The sequence below is a fragment of the Gymnogyps californianus genome, chromosome 14, assembly GCF_018139145.2.
Source record: "Gymnogyps californianus isolate 813 chromosome 14, ASM1813914v2, whole genome shotgun sequence".
Lineage (NCBI taxonomy): Eukaryota > Metazoa > Chordata > Aves > Accipitriformes > Cathartidae > Gymnogyps > Gymnogyps californianus.
The window spans coordinates 20626933-20644795 of NC_059484.1; the positions used below are offsets into that span (position 1 = coordinate 20626933).

The 17863-nt window shown below is 51.1% G+C and overlaps 1 protein-coding gene across 1 annotated transcript in view; it reads left to right on the forward strand.

Moving 5' to 3' along the window:
• ARHGAP26 (Rho GTPase activating protein 26) overlaps positions 1-17863 on the forward strand; it is a 157051-nt gene that overhangs the window by 122058 nt on the left and 17130 nt on the right. The gene's annotated exons all lie outside the window — the stretch shown is intronic.

Below are 17863 nucleotides of genomic sequence, written 5' to 3' on the forward strand. Positions count from 1 at the left end.
ACCTTAGCAATGACTCCCTGGGGACGGCCGAGTTATTTATGAAGTCCCCTGAACTTGACACAGCTGAGCCCTCGCGCCGATGGCCGTCTCTGCTGGGGGAATTTCCTTCCTGCCACGGCTCTGCCGGGCCCGATAGCATTTTCCCACAGAACCTCCCCTCCTCGTACATGTGAAGATCTGCTCAGATCTTCAAGAGCCATTGCAGTCCTTGCAAGCCGAAGCCAATTTTCGCCCCCAGCGCTCCTCGGCACGCCCCTGCCCGTCCCTCCGGATCAGCCGGGAGGAATGCTGCTCCTGCCACGGCAGTTTATGGCCTCGCTGTATGCGGCGACCTTTGCAATTAAGGGAGACCTTCCATCCCACCCCTCCAGTCCTCCCACAGGCTTTGAACACTTCCAGTTCCCACTCAACCGTAGAAGCCCCCAGTCCCTTGAGAGCAGACAGCGAAATTTTTGCTTTAGCTGCTCTCTTCTGATTATCAGCAGAAGGATCGCTAAGGACTGGAAATGGATGAGTGCCGGGGCGGGTACTGGTGGAGATGGTGAAACTTGTTGCTGTTGGCTTGGTTGACAGCAGGGGTCGGCGTTTGGGGGGTCTGGGGTGCAGCCCTCGCTGCCAGCCTGCGGGGATGGCTCAGGCCCCTGCCTGCAGTGGTTTGTACAGGCAGAAAGGTAAGTACACAGCGGGCAGCCGGCACTACTGCCTGCGTCAGCGTGTGTGTGAACAGAGGACAGGCTCTGGCTTTCATCCATCCGCTCTGCCTCTCTCCTCACCATTACTGCCACTAAAACCGTGAGCTGCATGAGTACCAAACCAGCCCGGCCTCTTGTCAGCCTGGCCTGGCGTTGGCTCCGGGAGCGGGGTGTGTAAGGCTCAGCTCCGTGCCTCGCCTGCTGTCTGTGGATTTACCTACTGCGAGAAAGCCGCCTGCAAGGAGTGTTGTGGTGGCAGAATCGAGCATCCACAAGGTAGGACGCCTCTAACTTCAGGTTGCGCGTTACATATGTTATGTACTGAGTAAAGATGCATTGATATCTCATGCCCGTACTGTCAGTTGAAGCTCTGGAAGTCAGTCACATACCACTCCCCCAAGAGGATGTTTTTAGTTTATTTATCCTTCGAGGGGAAAAAAAAATTATGATGTAACTTATAATACAGCAAGGTTTGTGAGCCTGAGTCTTGCTGTGACCTTACAGGAATTGTTTGCCAAATTTGCAGTTTTTCAGATTCCAAGAGTTGCCTCTTCCTAGTAATTTCTTTTTTAAAGGAAGTCATAAAGAAGTTCAGAATAAATCAGTTGTTAAAGCTATGTGAGGCTTTGGGGAACAGAGGCATCTTGCTGTTACCGAGGAATTAAGTGAGCAGACTGGCAGTGAAACCATTTGCTTGCCACCAGTTAAGGGGCCTTTACAATTTTGCGAAGTGAAATAGTGATTAGCAGGGTAGCACTGTCAGCTCTTACAGCTCTGACAGTGTGGCATTTGGTGCTTTTCCTCAAATCCAGTGATTACGTGATCATTTTTACACACGCAGGAATACACAAGTTTTCAGTCCACGTTGAGCTAAAGGTTGAACGGTGAGTCTTAAGGTGAATAATACCACAAGGCAAATATTTTCTTCTCTATAACCCCAAATATTTAAATCAAATATCTTTAATCCAATCTTTCAGTGAGGAATGAAGCATCTGACTTCATTTTATTCTTTTTAAACAGTATGTATAGATATCACTTCAGCCCCCTCTGTGCCTGCTTACCCATGAGCACAAGCCTGCGCCCATGGTTTTGGCAGGTCCGTGGCGTTTTGCCCTCCGTCGTCAGCGCTCTGTGGGGTTGTTGGTTTGCAGTGGCGAGGATGAGGAGGGCGAGGAGGGCTGCCAGCAGCGGGTCTATCCCCAGCCCTGCCCCGCGGCTGTTTACAGGCTGCAGTCTGGGTCGGGGCAGGGTGGCTGAATGGTGCCAGTGTCCCGGCGGCTTTGTCGTTGCTGCTCTGCAGGACTACCCAAATAATATCTGCATAAAGCCGCTTCTGTTTTTTTAACCAGCTGAGTAATTTGGGCTTTGCAGGAAGCCTTGGGCAGCTACACACACTGCAGTCAGTCTGTAGTACCTGTTACTGCCATGCAAGGGGTTCTGGTGCTCCCCTGTAGTTACCTGACCCACAATTAGGGTGTACGGCAGCAGGGAAGGTCTCAGGGTGCCTTGCCCTTTGCGCTCCTTCAAATACTCTGCCAAATTCTCTGCCAGTCCTGTGAGACCCATCTTTGAGCTGCTTCAGGACTTTGGGTTTTTTTCTTGCGTTCTTCACCATTTTCTGTAATTTTTCGGCCGTGGACCAGGGCCATCCTGTTTGAGGACCCGTTCAGGAGGGGCTGGCTTTCCTGGCAGCCTGCCCACGAGCTGATCAGCTGCCTGAGGCAGGAGCCAGCGCTCGCCAAAATTCAAACCCTGCAGCTGAGGAGCTGTAAAATTCCAGGTGTGCGGAGGCCAGGAAGTCCCGCTTTCCTCCTTGAAAGAAAAAGGGATTTCTTTTTGAACAAGAAACTCTTTAAGAGAACAAGTACGAAAGAATCCTGGATTTGGTGTTTCCTTCCCTTCAAGAAAGGGACCTCTGCTTCCCTAACGGGACAACAGCAAAGGTTAGTAAATTAAAAACTACTCCAGACCAGAATTTGACCTACTCCTTATTTTCTGCCTAATGCATCGCTGAAAAAAACGGGCTGATGGAGATTTCCACGCAGGGGAAATGCCTTCATTAATTAGGGCCTTTTCCTGCTTCGTTCTGAGGTTTGGTGCCGTTAGGTGTTGGTGGGTCTCTCGCCCTTTGCCCACGTGGGCAGGGTGGGCACGGTGACCGCAGCGTCCCGTCCAGCCTCACCATCCCGCCAGGCCCCAGTCTCAGCTGAAGCTGTCCTGAGATGGGTGCCCACCTAGGGAGGGCGACGGGCAGAGCGGGCACACGATGAGCCTTTCGGCATTAATGTCGCTTATGAAATCTTTGCTTATGTTGTCTCGTGGCATCAGTGGGTTGCCCATCAGTGGCTCTGTGTCACCTTCTCACACGTGCTACGAAGCGGGCAGAGCGTGACAGCTGCGAAGGGGAAAACACATATTTTTTCTGCTGGTCACAAGGTACCAAACTCTGGTCTGTGCTCAGGGAAAGCTGCGACGTTGTGTTGCCCGAAAGCAATGTCCACATTCGAGCTGCTCTCCAGCCCAGCCAACGGCAGGGACAGTGGTGTGCCCAAGACCATCAAACCTTTCCATCACTAGTTGCCTCCTCCCCACAGGCTGCAGCTGGACTCAGTGCTCCCACCTTCATCCTTTAAGCCTTGGTGAAGCCCAGGTGGGGTGTCTCCACGTGTGATGTTTCATGTTGGGCACGGTGGCTCCTGACTGCACAGGAGCTGTGGCACAGCTACTTGCCCTCTGCAAAAGCGCTTTGGGAAACTGCAAGGAATGGAGTTGGGTCATTTTGATGTTCTTGCTTCTTATTAAGCTGAAAGCTGATGTTTTTGTGGAAATATAACTCCTCTTGATCTCAGTGGGAGACTTGTTGGAGTACAAATGTTACAGACTGCAAGTCTGGGGATTTCTTGTTTTCCTTTTGCTGCAGTGAGCACCGATGCATTCAAAGGTTGCCTTTAAATGTGCAATGCTAAAAATTGTGAGCACTATCTGTGAAATTCGAGATGTTTGTTTGAGCTTTTGTTTACAAAAGCCTCTTGGCTCCCTTCTAAATGCTCGTGTATCCCCCAGGTCTGCTCCACGGGGAGCTGAGCCAATTCCTAAATCCTGCGCCGCTTCTTCCCCAGCCTCTGGGTGCGATGAGCCTTACAGCAGCGACCGTGCTGGGGGCCGAGGTCTCCCCGCCTCGGTGCCGTTACCCCTGTCCTTCTCCCAAGGGGAACGCAGTCGTTCTCAGCCTTGCCTTCCCTCGAGCGTGGTCCTCCTTCACCAACCGGGAGGGAAATTGTTTTGCTGCAGGGCGAAGGCTCTTCCTTCCCAGCCACCAATCGGGATTTTACTATGGGAATGCATTTATTTATTAGCGCTGGTTTTATTTTTATGGAAAAACTGCTCTGGGCGGGAGTTGTACTCGGTGAGTCAGCAGGACTGCTGTCCCATGCCAGGAGCTGTCACTGCGGCGGCGGGCGCGGAGGGACCGGGGCTGGCTGCCCGGGGCCACCAAAGCCCCAGGGAGGGGGATTTGTTTTTAAATAAGCGTCGGGTTTCTTTATCCTGCCCTTGCAGAAAACGTCTTCCTTAGACAACATGGCAAAACAAGAACCAGAAAGTGCTGTGTTTCTAGCATAGATACATACTGCAGCTCAAGTGGGGGAAGTTTTCAAGCTAAATAGTGTGATCATGAAAAACAAAACATTTAAGATTGCAGTTTTTAAAATGCTTTAAAAAAAGTACCTTGCTATGGTGGGTCCGCAGTGCATACCTGTGAAGCCTCTGATGTGGGGTGTATCACTGCAGATAACCAACACCTTGACTGGTGTTTGCTTTGTATTTTTTCTTCTCTGTTTTATTTATTTATTAGTCTCATCTGTGTCCCCTGTGTTATTCAAAGACCTCTGCTGTGTGCAGGGCCCCGCTGTGCTGGGTGCATGGGTGGCCGCTCCGAGTGCTTAAATCTGGCTGAGGCCAAGAGGTGGGTGCTGCAAACGCAGGCAGCAGTAGCCAGATCGTGTTACACCGCCTCGTTAGAATCCCTTTTTAGTGCTTAAAATAAGTGTAATACCTTAGTCTTAAAGTAGCTGTTGGGTATAATACTGGGTGCTTCTGGCTGGCTTCCTACCTGTGACTTGCTGCAGGCTTTTACAGTTGTTTGCAAAGCTGGACAACTACTGTGTTACAGTTTGGAAAATAAACAGCAGCCACAACTTACTGGAGGAGGTAGATGGAGTCGTGCGGGTTTCAGTTTCTCCTCTTGCAGTAATTTCTTGTTGTGCAGGGCTGTTTTGAAGGTGGGGTGGTGTTTAGCCAGGTAACTAGATGGGCTGCATTTTTGCATTGCGACTCCACAAAGTTGCCAGCCTGCGCTCTTGTAAGTATGAATGTGGAAACGATACTCAGGGGGCTTCTGCCTTTTCTTTTTGAAGGGGAGGTGAGCATCGGAAGTGCACAGGAAGGGCTGGGGTGGGTGGCAGAGCACCCGAGATTCGCAGCTAGCCCGAGGGATGCTTGCCCGGGTCCCGCAGGTGCCCCGTTTCAGCGATAGCCGTGCACTCCTCTGTCAGCTGGCCACGGGCAAGTCCCGGATGACCTGCTCCATCCGCACCGTCCTGCTGCTGCTCCCAAGCAGAGGAGCGGCGGGTGGCTGTTGTTGGGAAGACAGGCTGGCTGCTATTTCGTGCCCAGCAAATGGGACTAGAATAAGAAAGCTGGACACTTTTGGTTTTTTAAAGTCCTCGGCCACATCTTTGCAGTCCTGTTTCCCAGTGGTGGCTCTGAGCGCTTATTTTATCCCCCCCGCGCCGTTTTTAATTTTTTGCTGCCACTGAAGGACTGCTCCACCACCTCTGCTGAAGTGAAGCGCAGCCTCACAGGACTTCTGGGATGTTTCTGAACAGTTGCGTCTTACAGGTTTCTAGTGCTCTCTTAGAGGCTTATTGATTTCTGAAGTTATAAGACCCTCTGTCTCTGTTGGAAGATTATTTAGCAGTGTTCTCAGGGGCAAAAACGCCCCATTTCTGGGCTGCCTTCTTGGCAGGGTGCCCCAGGAGGACCTGGACATTTGTGCTCTCCTGACCTTTCCTTCCCCAGCTGTGGGCAGGGATTCATGCAAACCTGCCTGTTTGCCTTTAGCATCGCGAGTCCTGTGGTACATGACGTGTCACCGTCTGCCGCTCTCCTGTGCATCGGGTCGAACAGGCAGCGCTCTGCCTGTAGCTCAGCCTGCCTCCACGCCGCTTGCATCCGAGATGCTGCACGCTTGGCCCCGTGCTGCACTGGGTAGAGCTTAGAGAGAGGAGACCTTCCCGCAAATCACCCCATGAACAGAGATGGTTTCCCCGCAGCGTGTTTGCTCGTGCTCTCTGCAGACGCTTGGCTATTTTTCCCGTGCAGCATGACTTCGGTTCAATGCCCCGAGGAAGCACCGTGGGCACAAGGTGTGCGTGTTGCTTGGGTGTCGAGCAGGCGGCTGGGAGCTGGAGAGGCAGCGCCTGGGTCTGGGGTCCGCAGGGCTGGGGTGAGCCTGGGGCCAGCAGGATGGGAGTGGGGTGAGTTGCTGGAGGCACGGGAGGAGGCTTTACCTGTGCAGAGCAGGCACAGAAAAATGCCTTTTTCTGTGGGGTGGGACTCGAGCGTCAGCTGTGTGAGTGGGTGGCTCTAAAAATAGCAGGGACTGAGCTATTGAATAGCCTGGACCTCGGGCACTGGCAAGCTCAGCCCTGCGCGGGGCTGACCCGGCACGACCCTGCTGGGTCTGCTTTGCTTCTCTAAAGCCCTGAGAAGCCCCTCAACTTTGGAAGGGAATCCCGCAAGGTTGGGATTCCTCACGCACGAGGAAATGCCCAGAACTAAAGCTGCCGTATGGCCCTTACAGCCTTCATTTCCCGTATGTGATCTGTCCTTTAAAGGCTCCTGGCTTTCCCTCGGGGAGGCAGTGGGGCCCGGTGCGTGCCCTGCCGTCAGGCAGCCAAAGGGCGAAGCTTCCCCAGTGCTCTGGTGCTGACTTGTTTCAGCATTTCCCAGCTTTGGAGTACACGGCTTGGCAATCTTGACGTCCTTTTAACATGGGACGAGTTCACGTGCCGGTCAGTGTCTGCTCGGTTTTGTGCCAGTGTGGTAATTACAGAGCAGCTCCCTTCACAAAATCAACGCCTTTACCGGTTGCCCTCAGAATTAACTTTGTAGGTGCAAACCAATGCAGGAAAAAAAAAAAAATCACTTGATGAAGGAAATATCATCTGTTGCTCCCTCAAAATGAAATATTATTGGGCATTTTTGCCCGATTTCTCAAGGAGATACAACCAGCCTAACGACACTGCCTGTGTTTGACAGTGTCTCCCCCTCTCCACACCTTTCCGGGCCTGTTGGCGATCCCGGTGGAGGCCAAGGTTTTTCCCGGGCGACAGGGAAGCAGGGCCTGGCCGGGGGAGGCTGCGCCCAGAGCTGAGGCCCACGGCGGGGACCGATGGCGGCACCCATCCTCACCCGCAGGCTCAGGGCGCCTGAGGCATTGGGGCCGCGGTGCAGGCTGAGCCCCCCGCTCTGCCAGCCAGCCCCGACATGTGCTGTTTGCCGCACCTCCTTCACCCCGGGGACTGTGTCTTTAGGGAAATAATAGCTTTGGGAAACTTGGATTTGGTCATCACGTGTCTATTTGCATTTTACTTTATTTTGTCATTGACCAAGTATGGCTATTTCTTGCCCTCCACGGGTATGGAAAGAAATGAGGAGCGGATCTAAGGTCTAGTGGTCATGAAAAAAATAACCAAGTTAATCTAAGGAAGAGAGATTATTCCCATGTGCTTTTGATTTACAAGACCAGAATAAATCTTCATTAGGCATGCCAGTTAAAACTTGAACAACATTTCTCCTTCCCTGCCCGAAAATGAGAGAAATTTCAAGTATTAATATATTTGCAAAACAGCCTTCGTCAGTGACTTCTTACTGGGCCTGGGCCAAGCGGTCGGGAGGGGAGCTGTGGTGGTGGTGGCCATGACGCGCCATTTTAAGGACTGCACCTTCTCCCCATTGCCCCGTCCCTGTGCTCTGCTCTGAAGTCCCTCGCCATCCCAAGTCCATGTCTGGCAGCAGACAAACCAGTGTAGCATCATCAGTGTAGCGAACAGGATAGGATAGGGTTTTTTGGAATAAATAATCTCTTAAAAATGCAAACAGCTTCGGCAATTATCAGCTGTGAGACACGCAAGCAAATGCACGCGAGGAGAAGTAAATAGACCTTTAAGTGCTGCTGGTTCCTTGCAGAATTTAAGTCACTTTTTCCACTCTGAAAAATAACTACGTAAACATGACACAGCCTTATTCAGCAGCTCAGCTCCCTGCACCCGCGCAGAATGCAGATCTCTGCAGCAAAAATAAATTGTTTAGTTTTGCTTTTCTTTTTTTTTTTAAACTTTTGTGGAGTCGTCAGTAGTAGGAGTGATGTGAACTTTACTGTACCCTGCTTCATTAGTCAAATTACTGTAAGAACAAATCCTTATTTCAGGAGCCATGTCCCTACACTGTCAGCAGGAAGATGAGCCAGGTGTAAAGGGCAGCAGAAGCTGGTGTTGGTTAGGAATTCAGGGGAGAGCTTCTTGGTTTCTGGATGCTGTGTGAAGTTGGCAGCTAGAATAAACTTCTTTTATTTATAGAAAGACCCCCCTGAAGGCACACAGAGAGCATGTCTGGGGAGTTGCAGGCTGTGAAAGCCCAAGAACTCTTTACAGCCATATTCAGCTTTTATTTCATTCAGCACAGAGAAGCTGTGAGACACTGCCATTTTATTCTCCGAGCAGAGCTCGATGAAAGCACGGCACAGAGGTTATGTGCACAACTGCTCCAAGGAGTGCTGCTCCCAGTGGGTGATATGGCGGTTGCCCTGGCACCCCGACTCTAGGCCAGTTTAACTCATACAGTGGAAGAAACCTATCCTCAAGAGTGGATCTATTTTCCTATAAAATACAGTGGTTTAAAACACTGGTAAGCTTGTGCAGTCCTGGCAAAGCTGAGCTTTCTCGTGGCCGCAGTTAACCAGTGGTTACTGTCAGTAATGATCTCCATGTCTGTCAGCTGCTGTCACAAAATACTGTCATTTCTGCCTTTTTAGTTAAAGTTCTAGAAATGCTCAGCCACTTTTTAGTTTCATTTGTTTTTTTTTTACAGATATTTGTGATATATTATATTGAATGTCTAGTTGGGTAAATGGAGTCGGAGAGACCAAGGCGGTTTGTCCGAAGGGCAGCACCAGCAGCAGCAGTCTTGACTCTGCCCTCTGTCCTGCCCTGGGGTTTGCATCCTAAAAGTAAATCCCATCTTTATCACACCGGATTCGGCAGTAAGAGCGGGGATGGCAGCTGCTCAGAAGTGTTCAGTTTCAAGCTAGGAAAATGTCCGGTTGCGGCTGAAGTTACTAATTCCGACAGTGGTGTTAGATGAGCCGTCGGGTGAAGTGGAACCAGCCGGTCTTGCAAGGGAGATGCTCGTTAGTCACTGCTGCATTTTTCACACCTTTAAAATGCAAATGAAGATGGTTAATAACGAACTGTTGCACTCACCAGATAACATCTTGCTGGCTTGGCAAAAAGATTTGCCATCCGTGTCAGCTGATTGCTTCTGCTGGGTGTCAGAAGGAGCAAAATGAGGTTGTCCCGTGTGATGACTAAGGGGGTATGCCGAGGCTCTGGTCTGCACCTCGGGTCACAGAGCCAGCGGCAGCACAGGAGGGTGTTAGGGCTGTCTCTGCAGTCCAGCCGAGCAGCTGCCGCTCTCATCGCAGCGGGCCGTGGTGACAGGGCTACGGTGCTGGGGACATGTGCTGCCAGCACCGAGCAGGATCAGCTCCAGTCTGCCCTCGTGACAGAGCTGTGTGCCTGAGCCACGTCCCAGTCCGGCAGTTTTGTTTCGTCTCAGGCTGTTGCTGCCCTGTTCGGTGTGGCCCAGTCCTTGCAAGGGCTTTGGGAGCTGGCAGGTTGTATATACATCCTCGGTGACATCCATGTCAAATGCCTCTTCCCCCTGTTTCTCCCTCTTTCACTACCCATTCCTGTCTTCTGCTGGGATTGTACAGATAATTCTGGCATTAGCTGCAAAGCCCCGTTAGTCTTGAGGTCTGAGCTTTGGACCGATCCAGAACCGCCACTCTGCAAACAGCAGTACAGGATTTCATTTTCCCGTTTCTGACGTACAGGTCAAATTTGCACAGTTTAAAGTTCAGCTGGCTTTTCTGGCCGACACTGTCATGAGCCAAAGGTGGGATCCCCCATCTGAGTTGAGATGTGTCCTCTCCAGCTTCCGCATCCCTGGAGGCGATGCAGGTGGAGCACGGGCATCCTGCGTGTGCCGGGGACACAGCTCCTGCAGCTTCTTCTCGCATGTCCCGCATGGAGCTGCGGAGCCCCGGAGCACAGCGTGCCGGAGGAGCGGATCACCTCCCGCCGGTCTCAGCGGCGGTTGCACGCTCGAAGCCGTGCTCACCCCCGCTTGCTGATGCATGCAGGTAGGAAGAAAGGTGTACATGCAGCCGAGCCCCTTCGAGTTGTTTATTCCTCTTCTGTTTATTAAAGCCCTCCCTGCTCTTTAACTGGTCACAGGTAACTGGTTTGAGAGCAGCTCCAGGTGCAGGCAGCAGCTGGTTCTCCTTGGCAGGGTGCGGTGAGTGCGGTAGTGCCAGTGTGTGGAAGAGCCTCCGAGCATGGACCTGCTGGGGAATTTTTGAGCTTCTGTTTCCCTCTGTTCACCAGCGTTTCTTGGAGGTCAGGCTTACAGGTCGGAGTATTTCTGAGATAATCCCTTACCTGTTACCAAATGATATAAGTGAGGTGCAGAATCGATGCGCTTCATGGTTTTGAGCTGTATTTTCCTTGTAAGTATATTGCCGGTTTCAGAAGGATGAATGAGGTTCAGGAGATAGGAACCCAGCAATGCTTTTAAAAGGAAAAAAAATTATGTATAGATTAACGTATGACCATACAGAGACCGTCAGCCAGAGGATCTGCCCTGCAGATCTCCAGGGGAGCTGGTGAACCCTCGACACAGCACTGATAAGAGGCTGGGGCTCGGGGTGGGCTGCCGGAGGGTCTGGCTGCCCCCACCCCGGGGCGAGCTGGACGGAGCAGGCAGGAGAGAGCAGGCAGCGGCTGCCACGCTGCGTCTGCCCGTCCGTCCTCCTTCCAGAGGGGGTTGTGGTGCATCAGAAGTGAGCCCTTAACCTGCACGACCTCTTCAGTTCCTCTCCCTTTTGCTCACTTGCCCTTGTTTTGCAGAGGCTTTCATGGCTCTCTTTTCTTTTGCTCATGTTGTTTATAGTCCTGAAGAATAGTGGCAATTAGAGGTGCAGGAGGCGCAGGAGCGGGTCCCACCCTCATCCTGCCTTCCCGTCAGCCACTTTGGGAATGTTTCTCTGAAATGGCATCTCTGGGACTTCTGTTTAAGAAATTTTCTCATAAATCAAGTACTCCTGTCCCTGAGAAATCTGGATTCTTACCCGCCCTCCCCCCCCCCCCCCCGCAATATTCAGCCCCACTTTTAATTTGGAAAAAGACCAGGAAAAGGTACTGGGTTTTTGTATCGACGTGTGTCGCTATAAAAATGGGGTAATTTGTGCTCAGAGGGGTCCTCTTCCTCCTGGGTGGGAGAGCTGGTGCCCAGGAGGGTGTCTCAGGGGACGGCAGCTGGCAGGGTCGGGGCCGCCAGCCTGCTCGGGAGATTCCCACATTGCATCAAACTCTTAACGCCATCCTAGCTGTGCTTGCTGTAGTAAAGATGTTTCTTTTTACTTCAGTTTCATTTTCTAGTTCTCTCTGTTCATACAAAATTGCAAAGAAAACCTTGTCGTAGGCGCAGGGTGCCTGGACTCTTCCATGGCAATAGAAACCGCCTGGTGCATTTTGGGTAGGTAAAGCGGGACCGCAAGGAAATAGAAACTTGATTAATTGCGAGGCTTTGGGCAAAACAAAGCTGTTTCTTCTTCCTTCCACCGCATTGTGGCCGGTTGGCTGGGAGCCACTGCCGCTCCAGCGAAAGCCAAGAGCCAGGAGAAGCGTTGTCAGGGCCAGTGGCTCGGGGCCGGGCCCCCCTGGGACCCTCCTCCACCACCACGGGTCCTCTGCTGCCCTTCGTCGGGGGGATTAAAGCCCTGAGCGCCCGCTGTGTGCCTGGCACCGTTGGGTGACACACAGCAAACCACAGCTGGTAACTGCTCGGGCTGGAGAGAAGCGTCTCCCTGCTCTGTGCAGCCATGCAAAGCTCGGCCCAGACCCCGAAACGCTGGGCTTTTGCCTAATCTGGGTTTTAATTGCGAAGGCCAGCCTCGAGGGGCCGATCTTCTGACTGCCAAACAAAAAATGGCATTTTTTAGGGATTAGGTAAAATCTTGTAGTCATAGCTCCTCCGGAAAAGCCTTATCTAAATTTCTTTTTAAGACGAGCAGACCTGTTCCTGCCTGCTATCGTATGCTGGGACTGGGGGTTTTACACTCGGCATTTGTGGTCCCAGTGGGGTGGGATGGCCCGGAGCTGGTGCGAGAGGTGCCCTGGGTGGTCCCCAACCCCGGGTCACCAACCCCAGGTCCCCAGGGAAATTGCTGCTCAAAGCGTTGCCTTCCAAGCAGCGTCATGATACACAATTATTTTGTCTTTCCTTCCCTCGATACCTCCTCGTGCGGCTGGTCAGGGTTTGCATCTTTTCCGTCTCCTAACAGAGCCGCGAGGTGCTGCTGCGTTGCTCGTGGAAATGGGAAGGAGCCCTGGGACACCCCTAATAACAGATCTGCACATAATTTTATCTGCAGCGGCAGAGGGTTCTCGGCCATGAAACTGCCCTCAGCAGCAGAAAGTCAACCTGTGGCATTTCACGCAGATTGGGGTGAAGTTACCCCAAAATGTAATTGTTTCCTCTCCTGTTTGGACTCACAGGAAATATTGAAAGGTTACAAGAGCAAGATTGGGGACAGCACAGCAAAGATGAGGTGTCAGGTTCTGTGCCAGGAAGAAAAATGAGTTTGCTGCAGAGGCTCACCACGAGCGTGGTTTGAAGGGCGCTCGGCGGCACTGCGGGGTGGGCTGGGACCTGGGGAGAGGCGAAAATGCCAGATTTCTGCAACAAAAAGGCAGATACTCCAGCTGGCAAAGCAACCTTCCTACTCCGGTTATCTGCCGGAGGACCCAGGGGCGTTTCTCTGCGCTGGGCCAGGCAGGGGGATTTAGGCAGACGTCTCCGGGGGTGCCTTGCATTTTGTATTTTAGACGTGGGGTTGGCTTCGTGCTCAAGAGGAGTAGAGATTATTTCCAGTTTAAAACAGAAACCGCCTATCTCCTCGTTTTCTTACTTGAGAAAAGATCCTAAAATTCCCAATCTGTTGCTTGGCTTATTCCAGATGACATAATATTCAAAGTATCTTATGACTTATTTATTTTTTTTGGTGCAGACTGTTATAAGGGTGTCTGTCTGTTTGGTTTTATTAAAGCAGTTTTAACTTGGGAGTCCTAGATTGTGCCTGCAGTTAGAAAGCTCCATAAACTTTAGTGATTCAAGGGTCTGGCAAACATCCTTAAACCTGTTTCAGGAAAAACACAAGCAGCATACTCCGTAGACTCCGCAGATAAATATACTTGAGGCTTAGTTGCTGATGGCAATACCTTTTAAAACTTGCATACATATACATGTATATGTATATATTTCATAATTCTTTCCTATGTTGTGTTTAAATAATCCTGGATTTATTTTCTAAGCATCTGTATGCTTCCATGAGGTATTTTAAGATACGTGAAAAAGAACTATGCTTGTAGGCCACAAAAGCAGTGATCTTGTTTTGGGAGGGCAGAGGGAAATTACAAACTTCCATTTGAGGCGAGATATTTCAGGCTGTTTGGCCAAGAGGAAAAGTCCGGTGCGGAAGGGATGCCAGCCTCCCCCAGCACCTCTGCTCGGCGGGCTCATTGCTTTGGGCTTGCAGAAGGAAAAGGTCGAAGGCGGATGGTTTATCTGTTTTTCTGCTGTGTGGGCTTTTCATATGCCCCAGAGTTTGGCATAACAACTTTTCAAAGCTTTAGCTCTTTCACTTTTTAGTTGGCTCTTGGTCTAGAAACTTTCCACAAATTGAACTTGAAAATTAAGCCAAATATTCTCATAAAATAAGTCCCCAGTTCTGTGGCTAACCCCGTGTAAACTAGTAGTCGTACGTCAAAATATTTTCTCCAGGCTCATCCATTAAAACAAAGGTAATTTGTCAGGCTAAGAGCCCTTTTACTAATGGGATCAGGCGCCTGTCTTCCCTTCCTCAGCAGGAATGAGTTATGTGGTTGCTTTGAATCGGCTGCTTTTCATTTACCATGGGTGTACTCCTCTGGGTGCTATCGCCCGCGTGGGGTGTGCGGGCGGTTGCAGACGGACAGACGGACGGACGGCCTGTTCAGAGGCTCCGCGTTCCAGGCCATCCCGCAGCTCCTCCAGCCTGACTCTCGCTGTCCGCAGCTTTTCCCAGTGCTGCCTCTCAGGAGACTTTTTCAGAAGTTTCTGCCTTTGAACAGCACCGCTCTGTTTGTGTGATTTGCTCTGGAAACATCTAAGGGTGCTTCTCGCAAACTGAATTAAATTAGGTCTCCCTTCAAGAGATCTAAAAAAGCACCTTAAACTTCAGCGGCACGTACGCTTAAAAGACAGCTTTCTTGAAAGCCTGGGAAAGAAAATACAGACATTGCACTTTCATTGCTTGCTTAATTCATGTAATTAGTGTGGAGATAGCTGCATAGCAGTATTTTCTTCAAAGAAACTGCCTCAGACAAATATTGGCTAATGGAAATTTTACTTTCAAATAAAGCAGTATTTGAAAATACATTATGGCCATTGTGGGGAAATGGATGCAGGAATCAAAGATGCTACAACAAAGCCTTCCCTGGGGCAGCTAGCAGAACAGTCTGTATTTTGTTATGAGCTGATGTGCAGATCTCAGACTCATCTTCTTGCTGGCCAGTCCTTTCTTCTTCGCTTTCTCCTTTCAAGCCTGCCATCCCCCTTCTCCCCTTTGATTTCGGCCGAGCTGCGGGTCCCGGGGTGTGTTTTGCTCCGTGGCTGCTGGGCAGCGCTCGCCCCAGCCCGCTCAGCCCCCGCATCCCGGCTCGCTTCGAGCGCCGCTGCTCAGTCTGCATCTGAGTTTCTTTTGGGCAAAATGTCCCAAGCGTGAGCCTAGCCAAAATTTTTACTGAGACTGCTGAAAGCGAAATGATAGTAAATTAGGTCTTTCTGCCACCTATAAATGTTACCACAGTCAAAATATTTTAAAGAAACGGCCGAACGCATTCTTTGGTTCCTCTTTCTGCAGGCAGATTTAATTCAAAATCAAGGATGTAGCCTAGACTCTCCCTTGTAAAAGTCTTTTGACGAATGTGGGAGTGTTTTCTGAAGGCAGTGCTGGTTTCCAGCTGTACCACACAGGCACTGAAAATGCTGAAAACGTACCAAACCTCCCCAGTCGCCCAGCAGCTACAACTGCCAGGGCTGGGAATGAGCTGGGGCGGGCGGAGGAGCGGTGCGTGAGTGGGGTTCAGATGGGGACCACCTCCGCGGGGCGGCTGTCCCGGGGCCGGCCACCCCCTCCTCCCGTGCGATCCGATTTCCCAGCAAAAAGCCGACAATTTCCCCCGAAGGGGCAGGAGGAAAACAGGGCTGCTCGCTCACAAAGACATCCTGTCTCCCTCTGAAAGAAGATCCTTGTGCCTAATTAACTTCATAAATTAGCTGGAGCTGTAACGCCACCACTTTAACCTAAAATGGAGGTAACCCAATCTCCCTGGTCCTTTCTGCCGCCGTAAGGGATCCTGCCCGCCGATTAATTTGCCCTTGTCCGCTTCCCGTCCAGCTGCATGTTGGCTGTGCACAAGCCGCTGTGCAGACACTGTTGACAGGGCTGTGCTAAGCTGGGAAATTATCAGTAGCATAAGAACCGCCGCCAATTATTCGCCTGCCCCCGCGCGCTGGCATCGCTCCCCCCTTCGCCCGGCTTAGCCCCGCGGCTGCCGGCACCTGGCCGCGGTGGCAGCCAGCACCGGCGAGGCCGGCCGGGTTTGAAGCGGTCCGCAGGCTTCCTGCAGTGAAGGTGTCTCGGCTGGGTTTACCGGACAGTGGGAAAGGAAATCACGGGAGGAAGGAGCAGTATTTCATCTTTTGTTGTTGTCTGCACCGGCGCTTGGAAAAACACGAACACAAGCAGCCGTGTCCCCTGCGGAGGAGAGGAAAATCCCCTCTGGCTTCTGCCCGCGCCGGGCTGAAGGGGTGGGAGTGGGGGGAGAGGGGAGGGAGCCGCAGGCATGGAAACAGAGCTGCCTGCTTTGAACAAATGCCCAAACCTCGCTCCTGGAGACCCTGCCGGGGAACTCCGAGGAGCAGGGAAGATTTACCCCCTCTTTAAGCACGGCCGGGATGCCCATCCGTCTGTAGGCTGCCGTGTGGCATCGTGGTGGTGGTGGATGCAGGAAAGCTTCAGCAGCTGCCTGCCTTCTGCGTGCTCTGCAACAGCATCAGCCTTCAGCTAGCAGCGTGGGTCTTCACCCTGCCTCACTGATTGCACTGCCGTAGTTTGGAGGAGCGGTGCCTTAGTCGGGAAGGGTTTGTGCAGGCATGTTTATGTGAGCTTGGAGGCAAAGAGGTCTCTATATGACAAAGCCAAGGCTGAGCCTGAGCCATTCATTGAGGACCACGGGGGAGTTGGGGCTCTTCCAGCCCATGCTGGTTTGCCCCCAACTGCTGCTTCTTCAAATAATGACACCAACTCATCATCTCTGTCCAATATACCATCTCTGTCCAATATATCTGTAGCTTTTAAGTATGGCAGCCCAAGATGGGACTTAAAATTAAGTGTCTTTCTGTGGCTTTAGTTATGTTTGACATGATAAAAAGTGTTTTTCAGGTCTCTTACAAGAGCCAGGCTCTTCCACGTGTAATGGTGTAATGCTAACATGGTATCAGTGCCTGCAGTCTCCGTCCTCGGAGGTTTCCAAGCCCTGGTGGATCGACCTGCTCCAGTCTCACAGCCCCCCCTGCTTGAGCAGGAGGTTGGGTCAGAGACCGCCCGGGGTCCTCCCCGAACGCCTCGGGGACTCTGGGCACGGCAGAGGGTGCAGCCCGCAGGGAGGCTTGGGAGAGTACATGAAATGTTCCAAATAGAAGTGAAAAAATAACCAACCGAAAAAAAAGTGAATTGAATGTGTTACTCTTCACTGCATTTGGTTAATGGGAAGGGAGAAAAGGTTACATTTTCAGCTTGATTGCAGGCAGAGGAGCTGAGGTTGGGCCAGTAAACTGGGAGGGCTGTCGTGCTCACCCCTCCCAGCTGGGCTGCACTGGGAGGGGATGTGCAACTGGAGGAGGAGGATTTTGCTGATGAGAGCTGATGAGGCAAAAATGTTACTACAAAGTTTGGGTTTTTCAAGTGAAAAAAAGATGAAAAAAGGAAGAACAGAACAAAACCGGAGCTTCTTTTGATAAATATGATCAAATTGGATCATTTCAGTATTGTAGTCTTTGGGTTTTGGAGTGAAACGTTCTGATCAGCTCTCTATAACTGATGTTTGCAGAATACTTGCAAAACAAAGCAGCACAAGAACAAATATTCAAAAGGAAATCAGGCAAATCAAGTAAATGCAGAAAATTATTATGCAGTGACTTTACTCACCCATTATTCTCAAGTCACTTTTACAGGCCAAAATAATCCTCATTGTTTTTCCCAATGTGTATGACTTATGTGGGCAGGTGTTAGTTCTTTACACTGCGTGAAGAATATTTGCACGATACAAAAATAAGAGTTTTAGCTTGTGGTGCTGATGAAGGCTTAAATAAATGGTCTTTGTTTTTTGTTAGGATTTGAGTCTGGAAATGCCCTTCTATCAAATTATGCGAGGAAGATTACTTAGCCACGAATGAATTTTTTACGGTGTGGAGTAGCTTTTCTGACCATTTCCAGAAATTACTTAAAAAGTAAAAGAAACTTTTCTTCCTTTGGAGAGCTGACAGTAACAGCTTGTGGGGTGGGTTGCTGCTGCCCGGCCCGTAATGACTGACCTCCTTGGGCGTTTGCAGAACTTTACTTGTTCTTTGGGGCTCATGTTCGAGTGTGACAGCATGTGGGGCAAAACAGTCAGCTCCCGGCATCTCCCTCTGTAGCTGCCCTTGCCGCACTGCGGGCAATCCCG